Source organism: Arvicanthis niloticus, chromosome 26 (genome assembly GCF_011762505.2).
Source record: "Arvicanthis niloticus isolate mArvNil1 chromosome 26, mArvNil1.pat.X, whole genome shotgun sequence".
Taxonomy (NCBI): Eukaryota; Metazoa; Chordata; class Mammalia; order Rodentia; family Muridae; genus Arvicanthis; species Arvicanthis niloticus.
In genome coordinates this window covers 3,473,328-3,479,628 of record NC_133434.1, presented here as the reverse complement: position 1 = coordinate 3,479,628, position 6,301 = coordinate 3,473,328, and the positions used below count along the sequence as shown (strand labels likewise).

Sequence of the window (6,301 nt, the reverse complement as noted above, 5' to 3'; positions counted from 1 at the left end):
TACCAGACTTCCTAACGGTCTCCAGGAAGATTCTGACAGCTGAGTGATGTCAACCAACTGCGAAATGCAAAATAGAACACAAAGAAAACACCTGAGGGATTCTGTGCCTGAAGCTGCATGTGGGTTTTATTAAACCTGAGGAAGGCTCTCAGGATGACAGGCATGGAGCTGGCATCTATACGATCCACACTGTCCTCCCACTTGGCTAAATGCCATTTTCTTCTGGACAATGTATAGATGCTCAAGAGAAGAAAGAGGATCCAGCACCCTATGGTCCCACTTTGGTGGAAGGATGGATGATTCTCTATAGATCTGCAGGATCACAGGTGATACCTGTGGCTAGGCTTGGTGGAGGGAGAAGTGAGAAGTGGTGAACACTGATAAGCAAGCGGAAGAATGCTTCTGTGAAACCTAAATCCAAGCAGAGCCTGCCAGCACGTAATTGGAAGCTGACAGCTTTCGAATGTCTCTTCAAGCTCAGGGTCATCTCTGTAATTGTATGGAGCACATAGCTGGTCACCAGCTCTGTTCTCTTTTTGTCTGGGCTCTGGGTTCAGCAGGAGGTCTTGGGTCCAGAGGAAAGTGACACTTTTCTCTTCTCCCATCTGGTAGCATATTACTTCTCATAAATTGAGTTTGGAGGGGTCCCAGCTTTGCTTTGGGGAATCACGCCTCTCTCTAGTAGTCCCAAGATTAATTTCCAGTAAGTGACTGTGGGAAGTACAGAATGCAGAATGATTGTAAAAGCTCTGGTATTATAAAGCACAATGGATTTAAGTGCAAGACTCTGTATTAATATAATGTGGCTATGGCAGCAGCCACAAATGTGTGAGTGGATGTCTAAGTCACACTCTGGGATCCCTGTGATACTCTGACTTTTCATATTGGCATGGAGGCAGTGCATATTTAAAATGGAAAGGTTCTCAGTTCTTTCTCATCCTCTGAGAAAGCCCTCTATACAGCTCCCCATATGATGATCAGCTGGAACAGGGGTGCCTCCAGTATTCAGAGAGCTTGGGAAATGCTTGGCAGCAGATGTAACAAAGACATCATTGGATGACCTGATAGAAGAATATAACAGGATATACTCACCAGAGGATAGCAATGAGGTGAAGAAGGAAAGAAGTTAGATCACATAAACCAAGCTAAAGTGGAACCAGCACCAGTGGCTATAATTTACAAATAGTTTGATAAATATTTAGAAAGAACTAGAAGTCAGGATTTTGGTATTTTCCAGAATAAATAAAGAGAAATTCTAAGGAAATAAAGATGCTTATTACCCCGAGTTTTCCTTGTACATTGAACACATATATGGAGCTATCAAACTGTCCCTCATCATAGGTACAAGAATTGAGAGTTGACTAAACATTTTTAAAAAGAGATATTGACAAAGGGAATAGAAATCAGGACTACTGAAGAGACAATGTTCCTTGGGTATTAACCGAATACTGCTACACATATTATCTAATGTCACAGGGATTGCAGAGAATATGTAAGAATCTAGAATTCTTTCCCTTCTTAAGCATTTAATTGATTCTTTGTGAATTCCACATCATGTCCTGCAGTCCCACTCACCTTGCCCTCCCCCCATACGCACCCTCCACTCTTGCAACCTCCCCTCAACAAAGAAAACATTTTCGTTGTGGAAGCTGTAGTGTGTCACAGTGTGTCTTAGAGTATACCGTTTGGTCCACACTATTTTTTTTTTTGCTTGAAAATATTCATTGCAATGAATGGTTGATCTGGTATGAAGGCTCTGGACTCTGCTACTCAGTTGATACTGGAATCTCACTGGGACTCCTCTTGGATATCTTGTCAGTGAAGTGTCTTGTGTCATGGAAGTCCTGTTGTATTGAATCTACAGGACTGTGTGCACTCCAGCAGTTCATCCATGAGACAGATGTTGGGGTGGGTCAATTCAAAGCCCTGGATCTGGGCCTGAGAGATATTTGAGCTGTTCAGCCCACTGGCCCTCCTGCTCTTATAAGCTCAGCATCAGCTTACCAGCAGTCTCTGCTACCAGGGCCAGCTCTACTCTGCTGCCTTCTCTCACTGTACTATAGCAGGCAAGGGGCAGGACCAGCTCTACTACTCTCATGACCCCATTGGAGCTAACACTTCAGCCTGCTCCTGCTGGTGTGAGCAAAAGGGAAGGAAGGGGAAGGATTTCTTTCTTGCTGATGCCACAGCACAGCAGACAAGAGGCAATTCTGGTTCTCCCACACTCTTGCCCTTGGGCCAGCTCATCTGCAACCCCCAAATTTAGGGTCAGCTCTACTGTGCTGCCTAAGTGATGTGCAGGGCCTGCTCTCCTGAGTGTTGCAGCAGGTGAGGACCATGGACAGCTCTCCTGCTCTTATGACCCTAGGCCAGTTCTCCTGAGCCTGCTGCATATGATGAAGGGTGAGGGGGAAAAAGGGTATCTTCCCCATCTATGCCACAGCATTGAAGATGAGCCAGGTCTCCTGCACCTGTATCTTTGAGGTGCTGGCTCACCAGGAACTCCAGAAATGTGCAGCCACTCTCCTGAGTACCACAGCCGGCTACTGCTTAGGTAGACTCTCATGCTCTCATGTTCCCATGCCCATGAAAGGAGTGGGGCCTGTTCTGAACAGCATTCAGATATCAACATGTCCCCAAGCAGCATCCCAGACTAGGGACATCTGCTGGTCTTTGGTGGTAAAAGACCCTTCCTGCTGCTACAGAGCAGTGAGCCCAGAAGTGGTCCTGATGGCATCATGGTCCCACCATCATCTCAGGTGGCATTACTCATATCAGTTTGTTCCTCACTACTTTCGAGTCTACAGCTCTGCCTCTTTTTGTTGTGCCCACATGCTTCTGTTTCTCTTTCTCTTCTATTTCTCTACCACTTACTTGCTCTTCTTTAGTGGCACCTCCCAGTCTCTGAGTGTCTGGATTCATCTCAGAAATGGTCTCACGATTGCTATGACCATTTTATACATTATAGGCCTGCAAATGTCTGCTTTCACCCCCAAGGACTATATGGCACCTAACAGGTTGTCTCATTAACCTAGCTTCTTGTCCGTGTCCCATGGTACTGGTCTTGTTGTCATCTTGTTCTTTCCCTGGGCTGCCTGAGCAGCCTCATGCCCCATGAGAGGGTCATCTATCTCAAGCTCACTCCTGCCCAGGGTCCTTGGTCTCAGGCAAGGTTTGCCTGGGCTCCAGCTTGGTCCTAGTGCTGGGAGCCATTGGGCCCTTCGGGGTGCTGGATTGGTGGTCATTTCAGGCTAGGTCGCTGTCAAAGCCCCCTGGTACCAGACTGGTGATCATCTTAGGCTGGAGTTTTTTTATTCAGGGAATGTTAGGCTACCAATCATGTAGCTGTTTTTAGGTCAAAACACTAAGCATAGATATAGCCTCTCTCCTTTCTGCCACCTACTGAAGCACATGTGATGCAGCAGGCACACCTGCAGTGCTTGCAGGGTTAGGCTAGACTTCTGTCTACTTCAATATTACCGAAGACCTTTCATCTGTGTCTTACTACACTTCTGACTTGTCTCCTGACCTCCCCACTCACTTGCCCATAGGCTTTAACATCTGCTCTCTTGGATTCTAGCTATCGAGTGGAGGCATTGGAAAGCTGTGAGAATCAGGAGATGATGCCAAACAGAGAAGATCCTTTCTTTCTCTGCCATTCCATCACCATGTACTTCAAGTGAATAGTCCCATGGAGGGGTCTGGGATAGAAGTTTATCCAAGAGCCCAATAGAATGAAATGTTCCAGGCTATTCCACTGATACTGAACAAAGCTTTTGGATTATTGAAGATCTCTCAGAGAGTTCGGCAACACCTTATCTGAAGCCATTTCTAGTCATTTCTGAAGGCAGAAATTTCTTCATGCTGCTCCCACCCCAGAGTAATTTTCATTCTTCTCAACTGAAGACGGTGATATTTACTTTGTCAAGAAGCCCTCTCTTGGCTTATAGCTCTCCTTCCCTTACTGGAATAACTTAAACTCTCCAACTGTAATTCAGTTTGGCACTGGGCTTACCTAGATGCAAAATCCCTTCACCACTCCCATTTTAAGATGCCAAAGACTGAGGCCGGATCCCTGTCTCATGTGGGAAACAGCCACTAGTTCAGAGCATCTTTCAGAAAATGATCAAAATATCTTACAATGCTGGCTAAAGTTGACAGTCTTTACACGATAAAAATATCTAGCAAATAAAACAGCCTCTTAAAGGCAGAGACAAATGTTAACGGGTGAATATATTTCCAGTGAATATGATGATAACAGAACCAGCATTCAGTGAGTGTTACTGAATGAAAATATTAGCTGAATAAAAATGCTAACTACAGACACACACGCTAACAGCTGAACAGAGCGAGCAAATATTGTTTGCTGAGGGAAAAATATATTAACTGCAGGAGAAAAGGAAGGAGGCTGAGTGATTTATAACAAACAAATACCTGGAGCAGAGGATGCTTCCTCTCGTAATAGATTGTTACACCATCCACAGCCCCGTGTCACAACGCCTCAGCCTGACTTGCCAGCTCTTTTAATTCGTTGCTTTTCTCAAAAAGATGCCTCTCCATCCCAGACACCAGCAGCATGTATTCATTTATAAAAGGGTTGTTGCTTCTGGTACCCTGGATTGTTTGCCAAATTGCTCTCCTCTAGCTCATACACACCGGCATTACACATATCACCAACACTGACACTGTTTCCCGGCTTACGCGCTACGTAGGAGTAGGACTGTAGACGCCAAGGTCCCAGGTGTGGGGTCAGAGGAAAGCCTTTTGTATGAAAAGCTGTGTTGAAATGAGGTTGAAATGAGGAAGCGTTAGCTAATAACTCTTGACACTGTGCTCAAACAAAACTTAGAAATGGGAGGAAGTATATTTCCAGTCTCTATGAGGTAATTGTTTTGACACGTTAGCTTAATTAACATGAATGAAATGTAGAGTGGGCTGAGATCTCCATGGCAAATGAAAAGAACCCTTTTGTGTGTGTCTATACAAATTGACTTTGCAGTGCACTATGGGAAGTGTCAAATGATGTGGGTGAGCTGAAATGTTTTTGTTGTTGCTAGTTCTCGTATTTATTTATTTCTGTATGTTTTTTTGCAGCGGCGCTGAAGTTTTTACATGTCAGCCGTAGACAGAGTCTTTCTTCTAAGCATTTCTGTTTGTTTTATTCATCTTACTTCCAGACTTTCTCTGGGCTTTAGAATGAATTTAAAGTTCCCAATAGTGGGACAACGAATTATAAGAGGAGAGTCTAACAACCCATTTTACTTCTTGGGAGTCAACTCCTGTGCCAAACTTTGATAAAAATGTTCCTAACACATAGTAGGCAGACTATTAATATTTATGAACTAAATGGAAGAAATATGTCTAGATCTGTATGTCTCCCATTCCCTTTCATGATTAGCCCCAAACTTCGTGATTTTAGTGAACTAGATTATAAATTGGGGGCACACAGGTGACTTAACAAATGTCTCATACATTTACCACCTTGTTTAGCAACCGGGTCTGAAGGAGTTAATGCTCACATAATGCTCACAGAATGGAAGCAATGGCTAATGTTGTGTGAATAACAGAGTAAATAATGACTTCTTTGCCTTTATGAGATGGCTTCTAAATGGAGAAGAAGCAGGAGGCCTCAGTGCAGTCTGCAGGGTTTAAGGAAAGAGACTTTGGAAGATACAAGGTGTATTATGGCAATAGCTTTGGCACATGTGCTGGGCATACAGCCCAGAGGACTGAGAACTTACATTCTTTTGGGGAAAGGGTCCTTGTAGAAGTCTTCTGGATGGGAAGAAGCTGGAAGAACTAAATCCTCTTAGCTGTCTACAGAGCCAAACTCTCATAACCAGTAAAGCAAGAGGCAAGATGCTGGTGGGATTTTTTTTTAACTTTATTGAAATGTAATTGACACATTATGATAATGTATATTCAATATGTGTGATGTAATGATATAATATACATTTTGAAATGATTACTGTAATCAAATTAATTAACACTTATATTACCCCAATTAGAAGTGTGTGTGTGTGGGGGGGGTTGCACATGCATGCGTGTCTGTAGTGAGGACAGAGAGAGAGGAACATGGAGGCAGATGTTGTGTGTCTCCACCAGTCAAAGATAGTTGGTATATCTAGATTGGGTATTGGGTTACACTTCTGATTGTGTGGGCATCTTATTATTGAGCATTACCAAACTTATAAAGCCTTTGATCAACATTAAAAAAAATGTATAAAAGCAAAAAGGAGGAGGGGGGATGGGATAGGGGTTTTCTAGGAGGGGAAATGGAAAAAAAGGGGATGACACCTGA

At 43.7% G+C, this 6,301-nt stretch overlaps 1 non-coding gene across 1 annotated transcript; it reads right to left on the bottom strand.

Annotated features, from left to right (window-relative positions):
* Positions 1-3,321: 3,321 nt before the first annotated feature.
* On the bottom strand, positions 3,322-3,453 carry LOC143439499 (small nucleolar RNA SNORA17). Its single transcript, XR_013107720.1, has one exon. It is a non-coding gene; the product is annotated as a small nucleolar RNA SNORA17 (small nucleolar RNA).
* Positions 3,454-6,301: the final 2,848 nt, after the last annotated feature.